Genomic DNA, 21,924 nt, shown 5'->3' with positions numbered 1-21,924 from the left:
AGAAAAACAAATATATTTATGTAAATATATTATTTTTTGTTAATCCCAATGTATGATGGATTTTTTGTCTCTACTTGATGCGATCGCAGGATTGGTTTTTACAGAGATCTTTGTACAGAATGTCTGCCCTCAATTGCTTTCTAGTGACTTCTAGTAATAGTAGGTGTGTTTCTCTCAAACTTTGATAAATCTTATTGGTATTTACAATTGTAGGAATTGAAAATGTATATTTTATTTTAGTGTAAGTTACTTAGTATAGTGCATTAATGTTAAAAAAAATGATTTTCAAAAATATAAATTAAAAAAAACAAAACAGATTTTTGTGTTAAAGATGCCTGAAAGTTTGTATGCTAATTCGTAATCTGTTAACGAGGATCAATTGCAAAGCAGAAAAAAATGTTTTTCTCTGAATTGAGATTCAGTATTTTTAAAAGAAATGACATTTTAATTTCTTAGATTGTGTTTTTAATTGGCATTCTGTAAATCTATACTGTTATATAGGTTCTTTATGTTTATTGCGGAATAAATAATGCAGAAACTGTTAAATGTTATTCTCTCGTTCATCTGTCTGGTTATAACTGTGCTGGTCAAGAGGAAAAATGGATTTTATTAAATTGTTTTCTTGGTGATTTTGAGTAATGGAAGTAGATCTGAATTAGAGGGTGAAAAATTGCCATCATTCTCTAAATGACTTAAAAAAAAAAAATTGTTTGGATAAAATATTAAAATTGATGAAAGTAAACTCCAATACCTAACCTTGATTACTGACAAAAGATTTTTTTTTTTGTATTTGTATGCTTCAGTAGTTGTTTTGTATGTTGAAGCGTAGTGGATAACGTACTTGGTAAAATTCAGTTATAAAAGTTAGTCTTCTGGGGTTGAAGGTTCAATCTTCAGTGCAAATGACATTCAAAATACATTTGCGAATTATTTAGGATTTCACCCAGTCATAGCTGACTTAAAATTTGCTGCCTCTACGGATTAAATAAAAGGTTTCTTTTGAAATTCTGTGCAGATTGCTAAGTTCGTCAAGATACACCAAAAGAAGGTCGGAGCTTACATCGACTGACACTCAAGATGAGAACAATAGTCTGAAGAATCCAAATAATATGAATGATCAATCCTCATCTAAAAAATGCAGAAATGTAAGATTTTTTATTTCGATCACAGAAATAAGTGAAAAAAAAAAAAAAGGAAAAGATTTTTCTATTTGATACTTATATTAGCTATCGCTGCCCAGGAGTATTTTACTTTTATTTCTGAATAATTTTTAGATTTAAACTTTTTTTTTTCTTTTTTTTTTTAACCGAGATATTAGATTTCCAATCAAGATATTGTGTTAATCTTCTTTTAAACTAACACGTTTATAATTAATAAAAGACTAAAAGGCAGAGTATCGTACTTTGCGATAATTGTGCCAAATCGGGGGGGTAATTGCGCCAACTAAAAAAATGTGCTCTTTATGTGTGGTTGCCAAAAGAGCATTTTTAGCTAGTTGGCACAGTTACCCCAAAGTACAGTATGTGCTGGACAAACAGTCGGTGTAAAGCAAATACCAGTTTTATTTTATAAAAATAAGATTTCATATTTGTTAAAAAGTATGTCTGTGTAATCCGCAAAAGGAAAATAAGAATTAAAAATTTTTTTGAAAAACTAAAAAAAAAAAGTATGCTTGCTTAAAGTTCAACTTTTGCTTATGATTTCTGCGAGCTTACTGCTATGCTATGCAACTACTTGTCCTTTTTTTTTTAGTAAAATTTTATGGTTAAAAGCCGAATCACACACGCTCATTTTATTGCTTTTTTGTATTTTTGATGTAAATGTGATAAAATAATTTTATTTAGTGAGTTATTATGAACGTGCAAGTTAACAGTTGCTGTAAACATGTAATTGTTCATCTAGTGGATGAAATGTTTAAAAAATTTTATAAAAAACTTAATCGCTTAGTATTTTAAAAATCGTACATATGTACAGTTTTGCTTATATATTAAACTGTAATAAAATAATTTTATGGCATACTTTTGTCGATTGTTTCTATGAAATGAAAGTAATCTTTAAAAGTAGTTTAATAATTATACTTTAAACATTTTTTTAATAATTGTGTGATAAACACTTTTTTCTTTAAACATTTCTACAATAGACACATTTTTTTTTTTTAACATTTCTACAATAGACACATTTTTTTTTTTTAACATTTCTACAATAGACACATTTTTTTAATATTTCTACAGTAAACACATTTTTTTAATATTTCTACAGTAAACACATTTAATATTTATACAGTAAGCACATTTTTGTTAATATTTATACAGTAAACACTTTTCCTCTCGAATAGATGCTAGAAAACGGTTATTGAGAGTCAACCATGTTGAAAACAAAGAAGATGACCAATACCAATGAGTAGTGCTTTCTAAGAGTAATCCCCTCTATAAAATTTCCTTCTGAGAGTAACGTTTTCTAAGATTAATGTTAGCAGCTATTTTTACCGCCTAAAAAACCAAATCAAATTTGTTCATAGGTTGAAATCACCTGTACATCAAGTTTCAAGTCTGTAGACTAAAAAATTGACTGAGTAGTTTGATAGACTATTCCTCACACAAACTGACAAGGCCCCTTAACATATAGAATAGCAGCAGGACCCATGTACTGGCGTATCCTGGTGGAAGTATGACACAGAACAGATACAATAAAGGTCCTGGCGACGATTAAAAAGTTCAACTATAAGTGGCAGTAAGGAAAGCAAATGGGTGCAACTGAGAAAAAATCATGTTAAAATTAATGGAATTAGTTTTTAAAGAAATTATAAAAATGTAGATGCAGATCATTTTTTTTTTTTTGTTGTTAGCAATCCTATATTGTTAGAAGCAGTTGAATGTTTTCGGTAACAGGAAACAATATTGCCTCGCATTGTTTTTGAAAGTGGTGTCTATTCGTTTTGAAATTGCGTATTCCAATATTAGTTAATAACAATTGTACGCTAACAGTCGATCTAAAGTAATTTTAAGTTGACAAGGGAGAGGTTGTTATTTCAAGGTATGTTGTGAAAAACATTAAAGTAAAATCTATTGGAAGAAAAACTTAATTTGGATGGGGTTATATCAGAATCTGTTCCTAATGCAAAGGAATTCTGGTTAGGTTGAGGGTTGTATGAGATTTAAAAAAAAAAACAGTTAATGAGTGAAAATTGTGCTCCCACTGTCATAATTTGGAATGTGATACTCCTAGGAATTAGTATAGTATTTCTCGCTAACAGAAGGAAGTGAATGATAAGTTGTGCAAAAATGTTGACAGATAGTGACTTACTATATTGAATATTGAATTTATAAGTGGCATCTGCAGTTGCAAAGCTACAGTACTTTTTTTCCGAAGGGGAAAATTATGCCTGTTTAATTATGGATATATATATATATATATATATTGAAAATAATTGACTTTTTGTCTTAAATTTTAATAAGTGTTGATGAAAAATTAAGAGGCAGTGAAAACAAAATGGTCAATAAACTTGAATACTATAAGTTTATTGACCATTTTGTTTTCACTCTGTCGCTTTTAATTCTTCGTCAAACACTTGTTAAAATTTATGACAAATGGTCAATTATTTTCAAAATTTTGCTTACAAAAAAGGTTTTGTTTTTACGTAAATTTATTTAATAATTTCAATTGGATTTTGTCTTAAAAGAATTTAGGAGGAAAAAAAAAAAAATGCAAAAATTGGTCCTATTTACTTTGCCGCTTCACGAGAACAGAGTTAAACATGAAGGTTTGTTTTTTAATGTGGAGAAAAGGAACAAAAATAAAAATTGCCTCAGTCGTGAAGGATTTCTCCTCCACTAACCAAGAACAAAAAATTGAAGTGTAGTATCAGATAAATACTACACTTTGATCTTAGCCCGAAGACCAAGAAATAACAAATTTATAAAACAAATGAAATTGATATTTTGTTTCTTTAGAACACATTTTCACCATTTTTTTTTTTTTTTAATGTGTGTGTGTGCACATTTTTGTGTGCATCTGTTATCACTTAGGACAAAGATACGAAAAATACAAAACAGAATGATTGTAAGCCTGACAACAATATTTTATTCATGTTTTCATTTTTATTTAGTTTAAATTTACTAAATTGTGTTTTATTCATATATACAGTGCAAAAGTTGACAATACACATTTGAAACTGTCAGGTTTTGTATTTATAGCTTTCAAATCGTAATGAAACTTTTTATAATCATAGAAATATATTGAAACTAAGATAGGAACAGTAGGGGAAAAATAAAAAAATAATTAACGCAATGCAAAAAAAAAACCCTCAATAATTAACAACGCAAAAGTTTACAACACATTTACAACGTAATATCTAGTATTTTGTAGCATAACCATTATTGTTGATTACAGCATGCAAACGTTTTGAGTAATCTCCTACGAACTTACATGTGTCTTGTGTTTTTTTTATTCCATTCTTCCACACAAATTCTCTCCAATTCTCACAGATTTGAATGTTCTCTTCTATGGACCCGTAGTTTTAATTCTCCCCATAAATTCTCTATAGGGTTGAAATCGGGCGATTGACTAGGCTACTTTAAAACATTCACTTTATTTGAACTAAACAATTTTGTTTAAGTTTCGCAGTATGTTTTGGATCGTTCTCATGTTGAAAGATCCAGCCTGATTTCAATTTGAGCAACTTCACACTTTCTTTAAGGTTTTTCTCCAAGATACTCCTATAAAGTGCTCCATTCATTTTTCCTTTTATTATTTCCACTTTTCCTAAACCCCCTGCACTAAGACAATCCTAGATCATAATGGATCCTCCTTCCAATTTTACTGTTGGAATGGTGTTTTTTGACTGGTATTCAGTACCTTTTTCTTTCTCCAAACTTTCAGTGTTTTTGGAGTGCCAAACAAGTCAATTTTGGTCTCATCTGACCAAAGCACGTTATACCAAAACTCTAGAGGCTTGCTTGCATACTCATTTGCAAAATCAAGCCTAGCATGAACATGCTTTGGCTTAAGAAGGGAAGTTTTCCTTGCTGATCTAGTGAAGATGTCTAAGGTGAAAGGTTCTTCTTTAATTTCACTGTTTTCTAAGTCCTTCTGCAGCTCTCCAAGAGTAATTCTAGGCGAATTCATAACCTTCCACCTTTCAGCACGTTTGGTTATTTTTTGAAGACGGCCTGATCTGGCCAAAGAAAGGGTGTATTTGTGGGACTTCCAGTGCCGAATTATTGTTCCAACAGAATTTAATGGAATCATCAACTGTTTGTATATTGTTCTATATGCCAATCCACTTTGATAAAGACTTACAATTCGTTTTGTGAGCTCTTGACCAATCTGTTTATTCTTTCCCATGATGTGGTTGCTTACAATACGGTTATTAGATAAAGAATGACGCAATACTTTTACTAATTGCTTACTTCGATATTTATTTGTTGCAGGGCTCAGTTGGGTCCACAAGAACGACACGAGAAAACATGTAATAGGTGGTTTACAAGTATATTAAGGAAAGGTACAAGGATATAAAGAAAGATAAAGAGAATAGTAGTAGTTGCAGATATCAGTAAAATCTCGCACCCCGACGTACAATATCTGTTGAGATATCGCTCCACCGTACCAGCCTTAGGAGCTGATTATATAGGATCTGGACGAGTTCATTATGGGTGAAATCCGGTCTCACATATCCTGAATATTCTAGAAGCTTCTAAGCATTTTACCATGATAAACTGTCATAAAATTATTGCGAAATCTAATGAATTTGATATGTGTTGTAAACTTTATATATGTGTGCATGTGTGTATATATATATAGTATTGTTTTCTTTAGGGCCACAACTTTATTGTTCAACCATATATATATATATATATATATATATATATATATATGGTGGAACAAAAAAGTTGTCGCCCTAAAGAAAACAATACAGTTTTATTTTAAAACTTTTATTGAAAAAAATAATTCAGGTAACTTGATTATGTAGTAGAGCTACATCTATTCAATGTAACCGCCTTCAGCCTCAATCACCGCCTCGATATGGGCCTGGTATTGGGAGCATGCCTTTTCAAGAACGGTCTGTGGGAGCTTGGCGAATACTCAGCAGGTGGCGGCGATCAGGCATGCTTTAGTGTTGTGGGAGGTCATGTTGGTGATGACGAAACAAGTAGTCCAGTGGGTTCAAATCGGGGGGAGGAGGGGGCCAGTGAGAGAAGGGTAGAAAGGTGTAGCACTCCTTCTGGAGCCAAGCCTGGGTCTCTTTGGACTTGTGGGCCAGTGCCGAGTCCTGCTGCCACACCCAGGCTCTGCCAACAGCCCCTTGATTGCACCAGGGCATCACCACGTTCTTTAGCACATCCAGGTACACTTTGATGTTGACTTTCAAGCCGACTTAGAAGATGTGAGGTGGCATGATGTGGCCCACACTTAGAACTACACCAAAGACCTTAACCGTTGCCGGAAACGTTTTCATCACCTTGAGCACGTCTGTTATTCGTGGCAATCCAGCAATGTATTTTGAGGGTCCTGTTGTCATAATTTGGATCGGTAGAGAGCATGAGTTGTACAGCAATGCATCTTTGATCTCTCTCTGTGATTTATATAGGACTGGTCAACTAGTAGATGGTCTGCAACAAAAATAAAAAAAACAGTTTTCATCAAACGGGAATGCAGCATAATCACGTTGACACACTGGTTCCCATCAGATCACCAAAGTTAAGCAACGTTGAGCCTGGTCATTAGTAAAATGGGTGACCAATCTGGGAAGTCCAGGTGCTCTATGTTGGAGGACGTCGTCATCTCCCCTAACAGGGATATACATGCGACTGGGGACCGCTTGTGATATTTCATACTCCCATGAAACTTCCTCCTTCGGAGGAAGTTGATTAAACCCTAAATAGGGTTGGTGCTTACTGCACATGCACACAATGGAATCATGTCACCTTTTTTAGAATGGCAATTTCAGCATTCCACCTTGTATGTGTGTGTGTGTGTGTGTATATATATATATATATATATATATATTATAAGATGATTGCAATGTCTTGTCAGACGAGTGCCACTCCCTCAGACACTTGAAGTCCATGAGCCCAAAAATGACTTTTTTTTTTTAGTCCTACCAGTGAATTCACACGATCCAACCGGCATGACACTGAAGATGGTCATTGAGATCAATTATTGCATGCTTCCAGCATTTCAAGCCTCCATGCATCACAACTTTTCCATCGCCACAGGGCCATTTTTATAGACAAATGTCTGAGGGAGTATCTATACAAAGATGATGTTACAGAGTCTTAGCTTTGTACGACAGCTAAGTCTCTGAGCTTTGTACGACAGCTAAGTCTCTCTCTCGGTTCAAAATGTTGAGATCCAGCAAGAGCAAGATAGCCAGCAACAAGTTAAACTGCAGACCAGCTTAATGCGGGTACTGGTCTCCCGCTTTATGGATTTTTAAAATCAGAGATTTGCTTCTCTGAGAAAGGTTGCCTTCACCACGGCTTACGGGAGCCCTCTCCACCCCAACACACACATACATGCACACATACACACACACATATATATATATATATATTTATTTATACAAACATTATTGGCTACATATGTGCATACATGTTTGTTGCAATTCTTTTAGAGAAGATATATCCTCAGGCCAGATCTTTAACAATGCAACAAGATTTTAAATAGTCATTCTTTTGCACAAAGTTTCTCTGTTATTAGATAAGTGATTAAAAATGTAAAAATAGTAATGAAGAAAAAGAAAACAAAACTGAGGGGAGAAAAAAGTTTAATTTTAAAAGATTTGTCCTGAAGATGCTGCTTCTCTAAACTCTGTACGCACAAAAAGCCAAAAATTTTTGAATAAAAAATATAATATAATTATGCTCTACTTGGCATTGAGCACTTTTTGATGAACATTGGAGTTTCAGTAGATTTATATCTATGAAACTACAGCAATAGAATCCTCATATAAGGGTTGTTACAAAAGTAACCCTCCTATTTTAACTGATATAGCAGGTCGCCTTAACTCAACTCAAAAAGTTAAACAGCTATGAAAACGGGAGTGGTACCAATGAAATGAAGGACATTTTTGTGCTACAGAATTTATTTTCCTACATACTCAGCACTAATCTCAATGCACTTTTGCCAGGAATTCAGTCATGCGTCTCTGCTTCTAATGTACATCCATGATGGGTTGTTTACTTAGTGTTAGATCGTCACAAAAGAGAGATGACACTTTTAGGTCATGAATGCGTAAGTTCAGGCAGCATAACAATGCAATTTGCAATCCCATCTGATCCATATTATATATAATAATTTGTGTGTGTATGTGTATATATATATATATATATATATATATATATATATGTGCACACACAGTTCTTATTTATATAAGAACTGAACTGTTATATATTTTAGATTTACCATGGTTTTATTGCAGTGGATCTGCCTTTTTAAAAGGTCTTTAAAAATCCAAACAAATCATCAGCGACTTATAAAAAATAGTTGCTGATATTTCTTTTTTAAAAGGCAGATCCACTGCAATAAAACCAGGGTTCATCTTGAAAATATGTAACAGTTTTTATATAAATAATTTGTATTTTAGCTCTCACATTTGCGGGTCCTGTATATGACCTTAAACTATATCCAGTGGTGAGGCCCCAGCTTGCGGGCTTTGGGGAGTGTGGAGCCACCTTTTAATTGCCATTGCTCCCAGGTCCACTCTGACCTGGAGTAGTAGTACCTGTTAGGGTCCTAACTATGGGTTAAATAGAAACCGGCTTGAAAACAACAAATATTCTATTAAAATTTTTTTAAATTTTTGGATTCAGCATTTAATGACCTGAAAAGGGTTGATCTGCCGTAAAACAACCAACCAACCAACCAACCATAACATTTGCGATCGAGCACTTTATTGATTTCTTTTCAAAACATCCTGACATCTTGTATATATATCTGACTTATTATACAAATGTTTGCAAATGCAAAATTGATGAATGAGGAAAAGACCACAAATATAAACTTAGACAATTCCTGGCCATAACACTATTTCCATGAAGTGATTTCTTTCTGCTTTTTTAAATATTAGTTTATACATTTTTTTTTTTTTTTTTTTTTTTTTTTTTTTAATTTATGATAAGTCAGTGTCATGGTCATGGTTGCGGCATTCACCCTGAGTTGGTTGGGCCAGCTCTTTCCAACAAGTTCATATAAGAGTAGTCGTTGATGGGCAAAAATCAGAAACTCATTAATGCTGGTGTCCCTCAAGGTTCCATCCTGAGCCCAACTCTATTCCTGATTTTCATCAATGATCTCCCAAATTGCTTAGATCATTTGTAGACATTTATGCAGACGATACCACAATATATGGCACCACTTCAAAGGCCAGGAATGACCAAGATCTTTCTGATTCTCTCTCTTTTGATCTTGAGAACATGGTGCAATGGGGAGAAAGGTGGCTGATAATTTTTAATGCATCAAAAACCAAGCTTCTCTCCTTTCATCATAATTGCTCTGACCCCCATCACGCCCCAATTGAAATGAATGGCTCTCGTGTTGGAGAAGCTTCTCTGACTATTTCACTCCCGATCTGAAATAGAACGCATACATCATGTCTGTTGTCAAGACCGCTGGAAAAATGATTGGATCATTCTACTGCTCCAGAAGGTATATCACGGCTGATGCAATCCTCTCTGTATAAGAGCCAGGTATGCCCTAAAATGTACTGTTGTCACATGTAGGCAGGAGCTGCTCTCCGTGCCTTATCCTGCCTTGATAGAGTTCAAAACTGGCTTCGAAATCTAGTAGCGATGCCTTTTTCTCTTCCTTGCAACCTTTTTCCCACAGAGGAGACATTGCAAGCCTATCTCTGCTCTATCGTTATTTTCATGGCAAGTGCTTAACTAAACTCCAATCTATGGTTTCCCCTTGCCAAACTTTCACAAAACGCAACACACTTGACTAACTACAACCACTATATATGATTTCCCCTACTCTATCTGTGCCTAAGTGCAAATTCTATGAACAAAGCTTCTTCCTCAAAACTGCCTATCTGTGGAACATTGTCCTGCTTCCCAGTTGACTATAAAATGGTAGCTTAAGATCCAATGTAAACAAATTCTTGTTGAGCCGTTCCTAGAAATAATCAAATTCTATCCAATTTAAATCATTAACGATTACTACACTACCACCATACATTCATGAACCTTTTTCTTTGAGTGGCCTTCGGACTTGATACTTGGTGACGCGCAAGTAAAAAAAGAAAAAAAGGTTCACCATGCCCTAAGGCTGATTCCTTTATGAATGCAATCCATTCGATGTTCCGGTGACGGATCCACAATTAATTCAACATCTTGAGCCAGGTTTTGAATTGGCTGCCACAATGTTTCTTCCAGTCTGGTAGTGGTGCGGGATTGATGACTTCATGGATGAAGTCACTTGGGTATTGTCGAAGGATGTGTCTGAACCAATAAAGGCGTCTGGTCAGGAAAGACTTTTTTGGGAGGGAGATGATCCTGCAGTATTTTTTTTTTTTTTATTAGCTTGAATTTAAAAACAAAAAACATATCCTATAGAAATCAGGAATGAAAAGAAAAAGAAAACATCTTATGAAAATAGTAAGAAAGATTTGACTTGTTATATGTTTTCTTATCTGCTTTTATTTGTCTGGCAGACTTGTATTACAGGATATATGTGTGTGTGTGTGTATATATATATATATATATATATATATATATATATATATATGTAATGGTTCAGAGGTAAACATAATGATGACTTGCACATTTATGTATGTTCCAAGAATTCAAAACAGTTTTGTGTATAAACGTTTCTGAAACGATATGGATTTTATAGATATTAAGTCTTTCTTTCTTTCTCTCACTTTATCTCTCTCTCTCTGTGTGTGTATATATATATATATATATATATATATATATATGTTTTAAGAAAAATAGAAAAACCGAATGAAATTATTAAAAAATCAACGTTTCGTCCTTATTTCAGAGGACATCTTCAGGATAATTGAAATAAAAATGTAAGAAAAGAAAAAGTCATAGATCGTGCAAAAAAGACAGTTTTTGAATCCTAACCATGTCGGGAAGGACAAATATGTGTGCGTATGGGAAGGTTGGGTTGTTCGATGTCTATATATACATTTTAAAAATGCATCAAAATAAATATGTACATTTTTTTTTTTTTTTTTTTTTTTACCAATGATGTACACTGGACATATTCAATAATTTTTTATTTGTTTGAGACTTTGTTTTTCAATTTAAAAAATTATCTATTTGGAACTTATATAAACCAATTTGATCTGATTATAAAATAGATTATTTGGAATAATATTCTAAATTAGAAAAACCACGCACACCCAACATAGACAAATGGATTATTTATTGCATAAGTTTCAAAGAAAGTCTTTGTAAAAACAAAGCTTTAGGTTTGATTTTGGAAGCATATTAGAATGTGAAATATATTCAAGGGAAGTAATTAATGTGGATTAATATTAATTTCTTGATTAATTTGACAATTTAGGGGAGGTGAATCTAGATGTACCATATATTGAGAAAACTCCATAATTCTTATATTAAATTATTCTTGTAGATTAATTAGTCTTAGTTATTTCAAATAAGAAATAAAAACGAAATATATTTTAATCATGATTATTTCAGACCATTTACATTTCAATTCTTATATTTGAAGCCATCAAACTTTCAAAAGTATGTGAAAAGAATGAAATTATCTATTCGTATCTAAAATATATGTCAATTTATAACTATGTCTTTGTATTGAAGCCATTATACGCTTTTTAGCTTTCAACTTGACTTGAGGTATAGAGGATATCTTGTAGGAAAACTTTTTCAATTTGAATAATTGTAAATAATAAATAATTATATATAATATTCAAATATTTTTTATAAATAATCATAAAAAATATTTGAATATTATATCTAGTATATAAAGAAAAGTCAGATTTTCAAACTTAGACTGTTAAAATAGGTAGCTGACAAATTGATATTTGATTCTACGTAGCCCTTTTTTTGTTTTTCATTTGTTAGTACATCTTAAGAACAATGGATATTAATTCAGTTTAATTTCTTTGCATATACAATTCATTTTGCTTGGAATATTTGGTAAAACTTGCTCTGTTTTACGGTTGTTGTAAAAATGGAACGGAAATTTAAATTTCGTTCTGTTTTAATCTTTGTTTTATTTTGCCCCCCCCCCCCCCAAAAAAAATGAAAGCATAACATTTAATGAAGGTACTTTTCATATATATATAAAAAAAAAATTTTGTTACCAGAAACGAAAAAATTTAATTTTTAAACAAAAAAAGTCAATTTGATATACCTTTTTGGTATTTTTTTTTTTTTTGTACATAAGTTCAATTCACCGCTCACATTGAAAATGTTGACTTTTATAGGTCTTCCAGTATGCTTACAACGAATAAACACTCCAACCTTCTCATGTTAAGAATGGCTTTCAGAATAGACACCCTCCAACCTTGTCAGCATATCTGACAACCTATTAAAGTTGACATGGCAAATGTGAACAAGTTGGATGTAATATAAAAATGTACTGAATTTAAAATGGAGCGAAATTTAAATTTCGATTCCATTTTTACAACCACCGTAAAAGTGTATTCTCTGCAAGTTTTACTTGGAATATTTTTCCCAGGAAGGCATCATTTTATAAAAATTTTTTTTTTTACAGCTGAAGCTATTATTATTTGTAGCCAATTTCACTAATCATATTAAATAAACTAATAATATGAGACTAGGAAGTAGCAACCCTAGTTGTAGTAAGTGTCTCTAATGATGCTGGTGTTAACAGAGGGAGAAGATGATGAAATATGAAAGCCTTATGTACGATATGAAAATAAATTGGAATTTTAAGATTGGCATCATTTCAGTAATTATAAGAGCAATGGGACCCGTGAAAAAAAATTTCAAAAACTACCTGTTGAATATACCCGGTGAACCAAGTGCAATGGAATTACAAATACTTGCTCTTAAAGAACGGTTGCAATCTTAAAAAGATCTCTTAGTTCGAGTGACTGAAATTATGAGGGAATGTTTGACATTTGATAGGATGCCCCATTCTCATGAAAAACAAAATAAGAAACTGAAAACGAAAAGGTAAATACTTTCATTAATAATAATAAAATAACCATTTAAAAAGAAAATTGTCATTTTATTCCGATAAAATCTGATGTAAGAAATAGGTAGCATCTGAAGACATGCATTTTGATTTTGAATCAACATAATGTTTGTAAACTATGTCTACAAAAAAGAAATATCTTATATCTAACAAATCATTTTGCTTCCATTATACACGGAACGATGAAGTTGTTGCCCTAAAAAATAAAAACAACACTACAGCTTTATTTTAAAACTTTTATTGAATAAATCAATCCAGGTAACTTGATTATGTAGTAGAGCTGACGTCTATTCAATGTAGCTGCCTTCAGCCTCAATCACCGCCTCGATGTGGGTCCAGAACTAGAAATATGCCTTTTCGATAAGCATGGCAAGAGCTTGGCGAATACCTGTCAGATAGCGACAGTCTGATTGGGTGTTATTGTTGTGGAAGATCATGTTGGTGATGTATTCAACGTACGACTAAATGAACTAGTCCAGCAGGTTCAGGTTGGGGGGGAGGGGGTGCAGTGAGAAAAGGGTACAAAGTCGTAGCAATCCCATCTGAAGCCAAACCTAGGTATCTTTGGACTTGTAGCTTGGCGCTGAGTCCTGCTGCCACACCCAGGGTTTGCCAGCGACTACCTTATTGCACCAGGGGATCACCACACTCTTCAGCACATCCAGGTACACTTTGGTGTTGACTTTCAAGCCGACTTCGAAGATGTGAGGTGGCATGATGTGGCCCACACTTGAAATCACACCAAAGACCATAACCGTGGCCAGGAACTTTGTTCTTATAAACCTGGGCATGTCCCTGTTATTCGTAGCAATCCAGCGATGCATTTTGAGGGTGCTGGCAATGGTCCTGTTGTCATAACTTTGATTGGTAGAGGGCATGAGTTGTACAGCGGCACATCTTCAGTCTTGCTCATTGAACATTGTGTCACTTTCAGACATGATAGAAGGCTCCTATTGCTCTTGGGATTCGCGCACAATTCGCCAACTAGTAGATGGTCTTCAACAAAAAAAGAAAACCCGTTTTCATCAAACAGAAATGGAATCATGTCATCTTTCCTATGAAGAGAATTTTATCGTTCCACCCTGTAGAGTTCATCAGTTTCATTTTGGGTATCATTTTTATATCAACTAGTTGTATGTATCCAATGTTGCACACAAACCATTTTATTATCCTTTTAATTGCCTCGTTAATATGTCGCCATTTGTTTACCATGAATTATACTCTTTCATATTGCCACAATCTTCTATTTACTTTGCTTTTTATTAAAAAGAAAAGTTATTTTCAAATGTTTAGTTTTACATTTAAAATAAAACAACTTCGATTAAATAAATGACAGTTTTAAGTCCTGTATTAAAATGCAAAATTATAATAACACATTGAATTGGATTTTCTAAATTATCTTTTAGAAACTAAAATATAATTTTCTATTATAAATTGCAATATTTCTGTAGTATTTTTCTTATCTTTGCTTAGAGAAATAGCACAGTTTAAGTAGATTTATTGATTACATGACTAACCAAAATAACATGTTGAGACTTGATTCTTATAGCATATATGTTCTGAACAAAAAATTAAATAAAAATTGGGAAAAACTATTTTGTAAAATAAAATTAAAATATAAATATTGCAAAAAATGTTTTCAAACAAGCACAGACTTAAGGGAGCTAACATTTTTTGGCTGTAAATATTGTTTACTTTTATTATGGAAATGATCCAGTCAGGTAATATTTTTTTTTATTCATTTACATAAGATGTGCTTTTTCATTTTTATTTAAAAAAAAAAAAAATGTACACAATAAACAAGACCAAATTCTGTCTTTGAAGTTTTTTGATTCCTTGTATTCTTTCTTGCCATACACCAAAATTGTTGCACTAGTATGTCTCTATTTGAATGAAACTTTAAATAAGCCTAAACTATAATGTATTTTCATGAATCGAATTTAGAGAAATTAAAAAAACAAAAACTAAATTTAAAATTGTAATAATTAGTACATTTTTGAATATTCGTCTCTAACCTGTTTCTATCTAGGCTAAACATAAGAGTTAAAGGAAAAATGTATTCGATTTATGGTGGGGGTGGGGCGGGCGAAACAAAAATCAATATGGAGACTAACAGGCAACACAGTAGGTATAGCTACAAATTTTAACAAATATGTTTTCCTTTCTAAAAACATTACCCAACTATTATGTATAAATATAAAAGCAAAAATGTATGTATGTTTGTATGTGTGTTCGCTTTTTCTGTATGTCTACAAAAGGCTTTTTCAGAGAAGCGGTCGCTCGCCTAACAACTTTTTAAAACTTTTTATATCACATACAAATCGTAATATCTCACAGTTAACAACGAAGCTCGCCTGTCTATTTAATTTGCTCGACTTTGGGAAGATATTCAACATTTGTCGTTCGCCGCATGTGGGTTAGTCTTTTTCCTATAATATCTTGGGAAGCGTTCCCGCAGTAAATGAAATACTATCCCGCAGTCAAACTTGACCTCATTAGCTCATTAAAACGGGCACCTGCCAAATCCAAGTAATTAAATAAATTCAAACGTGTTTCCGTTAGCATCTTGCGGTGGGACAATCGTTAACGTTGCACTTTTTTTTTTTTTTTACACTTTAATTTACAACTTTGCCTCAAGGGTTCGGGTTTGATCCTCATACTTACCTATCAAAACAATTTTTTTTTTCCACACACACCTCCGAACACATGGGCAACGCCGGGTACCCCTCGCTAGTCTTATTTATAAAATAAAGCCTGTGTCAGGTTTAATAATATCAAGCCAGACTTGATCAAGAGATCTAGTTGGTGTGTGTGTGTGTGTATATATAGAGAGAGATTTTGATAGTTAATTGTTATTTTGTTAAGTTAGATAATCATGAAGCTGGTGCAATCTCTATTGACTTTTTAGTGTAAATATGACAACATTTGTTCTCGTTTATTCTTCTGGGCACTAGAATCTGTCTTTTGAAATTGTTCTGCTTGTTTTGGTGCTTGCTATCATTCTTGGATTGCAGCTTCTTGAAGAAATTTCTTTATTTTTCTCAACCATAACAGCTTTTACTATCGTTTTGTTATCTCATATGGATTGCAGCCACTATGATGTAAAGCCTTCAGCTATTTCTTCATTTCAAACAGTCTTTCGCATTTTGTTTTATATAAGCAGAAATGAGTTTAAAAGAGAAAACCTCATTTTTTTTTGTGGCACTATACTCTTTTAGCACATGGGCTGTTTCGTTCATCTGCAAATGTTATGAAACTTTTTTTTTAATATTTCATTACTATTACATATGAGTTTCGTTCCAAAAGTAAAGCCTCCTATTTGTTTTTTTTTGTTTTTTTTTAACTCATAAAGTTGAAGAGCTACAAAGATAGGAGTGGTACCATTACAACAAGTGATCTTTTGTTCCAGAATTTATCTTGTTACATAGTCACCACTATTCTCAATACACTTCTGTCAGAAATTCAATGACGCATTTCTGCTTCTGACGCATGCCCATGATGTGTGGTTTCCTAAGAATTCACACTGTCAGTATCTGCAACAGAGATGAAACTTTTAGACCATGAATGTGTAAGTTCAGTCAATCATACCGACAATGGATGTCTTCAAATCCAATGTAAACAAATTCCTGATGAACCGCCCCCTTAAGTAGACGCTTTATGAAATCTTAACACTAACGTACAACGTACTGTACATGCAATAACCCTTATCCCTGAGTGGCTTCCGGGCCTTGATAAGTGGTGACCTCCTTGTAATAAAAAAAAAACAAAAAAACAATGCAATTTGCAATCCCCCCTCTAATCCATTCAGGCGAAATAAAAATGTTGATGGCATTACTTTTAGAATGCACCTCAGATATATCGGTAACTCTCTTCGAAGTTATTCAGAACATTGCCAAAAAATGCTGCATGTTCTAAAGACTTAAAAAAACAAAAAATTATCATTTTAAAATTATCATTTTAGAAAAAGTATTGACTTTTGTTTTAGTGTAGTAATAATTCTTGTTTGCATCTATTTTTATTTTATGATGGTGTATGTTATAAATAAGATTTGATTTTACATTTCATTAACGATACATTTTAATTTTTTTTTTTCTTCTTTTTTAGAGGGACCCCCCCCCCCAGTCTGATTAGCTTTTAGAGTTTCTTATAAAAAAGTCTTGAAAAACATTTTAATAGAAAGTAGGTTCTTAACCAACAAAATTAAATAAGACACATTCAATTGCATGAAATTGTATTTATTTACTCCAGCCAATGAAACATTTCAGCTGATTGTGGCTATTTTTGTGTGTTTTTTCTATTTTTAATGTAATGTTTGTTCCAAACTATTAACTCATTAACTCAAGCGACATCTTCTGTTTATATTCTGATGATAATTGTGTTGATGTGTACGAAATCAAAGCTGATTGATTTTAGTGATTCATTTCTTGATCTTTTTTCAACAGAAGTTATGTCAGATTTTAAGTTGATTTGAATATTCTAAAACATTCATTTGATGCTTGGAAAAGATTCAGAGAGGGTAGAAAAAAATCTTTTCCACAACAAATGTTGTGAACAGGATATGTAAAATAACCTAGAAAATGTTTTACATCTGGAGTTTTGCTAGATCACACTTCATTTAAGTTTTAGTGCTGAGAGCCAAATACGTTCTAGAATGGAGTACTGTTGGCACGTCTTGGCAGGACCACCTAATCCTGACTTGACAGTTTGAAACTAGCTTCGAAGCCTAGTAGGTGATGCTCTTTTCTCTTCTCTGCAACCACAGAAGTGATGAACCTGTCTCTGCTCTATCGTTATTTACATGGCAAGTGCTCATCGGAGCTCTAATCTATGGTCTCATCCTTCTGCCAAACTTTCATATAAAAACTCACTTGTCTAACTACAACCATTATCAATTTCGGCCACATTTAAACGCAAATCCTATGAATAAAGCTTAATTCCTAGAATTTCCCACTTATGGAATGCTCTTCTGCTGGATTGCTTTCTAGCTGACTAAAATATAGCTATCTTCAAGTCTAATGTAAACAAGTTCTTATTGAGCTATCCCCTTTTAATAATCAAATTCTACCCAATTTCCACCACTAATGATCACTGTGCTGTTGTCTCGGTGACCACCATCCATTCATTAACTTTTATCCTCTAGTGGCCTTTGGGCCTTGATAAGCGATGACTCCCTTGTAGATACCTATAATTAAAAATATAGGTATGTTTATAATATCTTCTTCAAAGGGGTATTTTGAAATGATTTTTAAGTTTCATTTAAGGTAGATACAGCTAGTGTGCTAGTTGTCTTTATCCTAGATGTGTGTCTTAATGAAAACTGAGAGAACAACATCTCTCCCAGTGGTTTTAAATGTGCCGCCAGATACTAACCTTGAAATTTCTATGTCCCGACACAAGGCATACAGTGCTTAGTATTTCTAAGTGGTCACTCATCTGATACTGGCTAGGTTCACTGTTGCTTAACTACACCCACACCCATAGATGAAAGTGTATGGCTGCGTGTTTCTTAACTATAAGAATTATCTAAAGAAAAATGGCATTTCCAAGACACCTAAGGATAACGATATTTTTAAATAAACGGGGGGAAAATAAAAAATATCCAATTTTCAAAAATATCTAATTTTCACTTTTCATCTCCCATAATTGGATTTAAAATTGTCATAAAATTTTAAGTTTAGAAGTAAGGGAGCCCCCCCCCCCCCTCACGATTTCTGAAATTAAAACTTTATGGCTTTGGTATATTTTAGAAAAAATGGCATTAGTAAGTCAGAGTCAAATAATTATTTGTAAAATAGGGTTTTATAAATTTCTTTGAATTATTACGGATGAAGTTAATACCTTTTCAACAAAGGGTTGGATATCTCTGCAAGACTTAATAATTCTGTTAGGGGAGGTGGGGCCTGACTTCTAAACCCCATTATGAATAGCGAGTTAACTGGGGGAAAAAATCTTGAGACTTGAGTCTTACTAGATTTAAATTTTACACAGCTGAACATGTCACTTAGTTGAATTCTATATAAGCAAATGACTTCTCGTGTGTAATCTGAAAAAGTTTTTTTAAACACTTTTTTAAAACAATATTTTAGTTTCTATTTTGATTGGCTATACTGTCAATAAGAAAATTCCTCACTTTACATGACTCCTAGCTAACAGAAATGGTTAGAAACCCGTTTCATAAAAAAATCATATGTTGAAGTTAATGTACCCTATTTGATATAACTAATCTCATTCTGAAGATCACACTCAACTCTAGATTTAAAAAAAAAAAAAGAAAAAACACATTCTTACTTTGGGTTCTAATATAATTAATCCTAAAAGCAACCTTAGTAGTAGTAATATTACAATTTCGTCACTTAATCTAATTTCCCAGGCAGCGCTAGGACACAGGTAGGCTAGTAATATTAAAATTAATACTAAAAGCAACCATTTTAGTTTGCTATGAAATTTAGAAAACATCTATATTTCATGAAAATAAAAACTTGTAACAATTTTGAAGATTTTATTTCTGGAACCCCATCAAAATTTTTTATCTCTATATTAATAAAATTATGTGACAACTTTCTGTGTGTGTATTTCTCGCCTAAATATGACTTATTTGTTTATTTACTTTTAGGCAATTTTTGAAATAAAAAAAAAATGCAATAGGATAATGTACAAAAAATTACATTTAATAACATTTCTATTTAACAGAATAATTTAATTACAAACTTTAATCTGCTAAATGCATTTTCATTTCATTTTGAATAATCACAATAAGAAATGTATACACCTAAATATCAATGTTGTAAACAGCTATCCATTGTTGTAGTCTTTTAACGATTAAGATTCATATACTATTCAGTCTATCAGTTTTAGTGGACTGCTCCACCTTTTGATTTTGGTTTCAAGTTTTTGTTTTTATTTACCTCCTTACCAGAAGCTTAGACACAAGGTCAAGTGTGGGTTTGATGAAAGAATAAACTGGATTCGAACTTTGCACAGCCAGATTTTCAGTCTGTGTTGTTGACCACTTAGTTGCCGTCACCTGTTTAAGGTCTTTTAAGTGATAATTGCAAACTTTATAATATGTTAATTTTTTTATTGTCTTTTATTTGCCATTTTAAATCTTCAGATTGTTTCTTTTCTCTTTATTTTAAAAAATGAGTATTCATTAACTTTTATGGTCCTTATTGGATGATTAGTTTCATTTTACTATTATGCTGAATTCTATTTATGCATAGTTTCTACATTCTGCATAATTGCATAGAATTTAAGATGAAGTGTTAAAAAGTGACCTTGTCAGTGTGTGCGCGAAAAGTCTACTAAACTCCTCTCTGAATATTTGGTCTATAGAATTGAAATTTAATATATAGGGTATTTGGATCTGTAGTTGTTCTTAGCAGAGGTAAATCGACTATCTTCTGACAATGTGTACATATATATTTATCTTGAAGTCGGTTTTGGTGATCGCTCAGATGGTATCAACAAAGGCTGCAGTGCTAAATAATTACTATAGCTGGAGCATTGAATATTTTGGTTTTGATGTCAGCTGATGACACTGAAGTTTTTTTAACTTTTTAAATCATTACTATATATCCTGCCTGTGTGTGTGTGTATATATATATATATATATATATATATATATATATATATATATATATATAGTAGAGACGACCTTACTTAATAAGGAATTTGAAAAAAATAAACATTTGATTTAGTCTAACAGAATTAAACTGTGAACATAGAGGAACAAGCACTACATTCCAGGGTTTAGATATAAAAATTGAGGATGGAATATTTATTTATGAAATGTTCGATAAAAGAAACTCCTTCTCCTTTAAAATAGTTTGTATGCCACATAAAAATAGCACATACCCTATATATATATATATATATATATATATATATATATATATATATATAAATGTGTGTGTGTGTGTGTGTTTTATGGTAGCATTATGTCCAAGTTTTTAAGAATAGCTCGTGTTACCCTAAATTTGATGGAGTGTGTACCCTAAGTATCTAGTTTAGTAATAAAAATGATCAAAGGTGGTGAAAAATATTTAAACAGTTAAATAAAGCATTTAATGAGTATCCTAATGCTTTTAAATAATATCAAATCAACCAAAGTATATTGATAGAAAATATCCAGGACCACATGAGTACTGTATATTATATTTCAAAATGTATACATCTGGATAATGCATAGAAGATGTGTAAAAAAAAAAAAAAAAAATGTATATATTATTTTTTTATATATCTTATATATTTTATTTACTAATTACGTACAAGTAAATAAGAATATAAATATATAAAAATAATACTAATAACAAAGAAGGGGGTGATAAGTAGGAGAATGCATTCAACCAAACACTATATATATAAAAAACTGGAGATAGGCACATGAATTTGTGGAGAAAGGGATAATAGGAAATATTTTTTTAATGACATGAATAGATTAGCCTAAATTTATCTGGAGCAAAAAACTAGATCCAGTATTAAAAATAATTTTGTTCATGTGTTTTAAGGGAGGTGGTGTTTGATCTATGCTGCTGAGGAACTATGATTCAATATACTGTTTTGTTTTTAAATCCCTGAAGCCGTGTTTCATGGTAAACAACTGATAATCCCTTTAAGAACATTGGTACTATTGTTTATGTAAGTAAAACTATTAAGCGATACAGGAGGTTGAATTACTGACAAGATAATCTTCTAACGAAGAACAAATTATCTTTTTTTTTTTTTTTTTTTAATAGTTTTAAAGGTTTAAAAAAAAACTTCCAAGACTATATATATATATATTAG

General features: G+C 32.2%; 1 protein-coding gene and 1 pseudogene across 6 annotated transcripts in view; both read left to right on the top strand.

The window, feature by feature from the left end:
* The window catches only part of LOC145261249 (uncharacterized), a 95,665-nt gene that overhangs the window by 54,152 nt on the left and 19,589 nt on the right, over positions 1-21,924 (top strand). The window lies entirely within an intron of this gene.
* Positions 6,647-6,765, top strand: LOC145261319 (5S ribosomal RNA; annotated as a pseudogene).

This window comes from Euprymna scolopes, chromosome 37, assembly GCF_053919585.1.
Source record: "Euprymna scolopes isolate OS-2025 chromosome 37, ASM5391958v1, whole genome shotgun sequence".
NCBI lineage: Eukaryota > Metazoa > Mollusca > Cephalopoda > Sepiida > Sepiolidae > Euprymna > Euprymna scolopes.
The sequence above is the reverse complement of the archived record's forward strand: the minus strand, read 5'-3'. Positions and strand labels throughout refer to the sequence as shown.